Source organism: Penaeus monodon, chromosome 30 (assembly GCF_015228065.2).
Source record: "Penaeus monodon isolate SGIC_2016 chromosome 30, NSTDA_Pmon_1, whole genome shotgun sequence".
NCBI classification, from domain to species: Eukaryota; Metazoa; Arthropoda; class Malacostraca; order Decapoda; family Penaeidae; genus Penaeus; species Penaeus monodon.
Window position 1 is genome coordinate 36,502,095 of NC_051415.1, and position 630 is coordinate 36,502,724.

General features: G+C 38.6%; 1 pseudogene; it reads left to right on the forward strand.

Annotated features, from left to right (window-relative positions):
* Positions 1–630, forward strand: part of LOC119592441 — a 103,182-nt pseudogene that overhangs the window by 37,306 nt on the left and 65,246 nt on the right.

Genomic DNA, 630 nt, shown 5'->3' on the forward strand with positions numbered 1-630 from the left:
CTTGGAAAAAAAATATATGAAAAATTTACTATAGATGCTGAAAACTTATACCTTGTTATTCAAACACCCAAGTGTTGTTTTGTGGGCATTGTTTTGTAGGTTCCAAAACACTACTTTGCTTTTATATTTATATGGTTATTTTTGTGTTATAATGACCCCAAATATGTTCAGAGAGTACATTGAGTTTGAGATATAAAATGCCTTGCCTTCCTTCTGCATTGCAGTCTACACAGACTGAATATATGTTGTGGGGGTACACAGGGCATCTATAGTTGTTACATCTGTGCATCACCATGGATGCAATGCTTTCTGCCAACACTGGGAGTTTGATTCTGCTGCAGAGGTCACAAACATGACTGATGGTATGCTGGAGGGCTCTCAAGAGGTAGTGGTGGCTGAGAACTGTTGTGCCCAGGCCAGATAGGCTCTTTCATTATATCTGCATAATCCGGGCTTGTTTCTGTACCCGGGTTTACTGGCATTCCATTCAGAATACCATATATAACAAACATAGGCCACTGCTTGGTCTTCCTGCTGCATTAGTATTGTGTGTGCTCATGTGGTCATAACTGTTAACACCTCATTTTTGTAGAATTTAAAAAATATATCATATCTAGTTTACTTTCGATC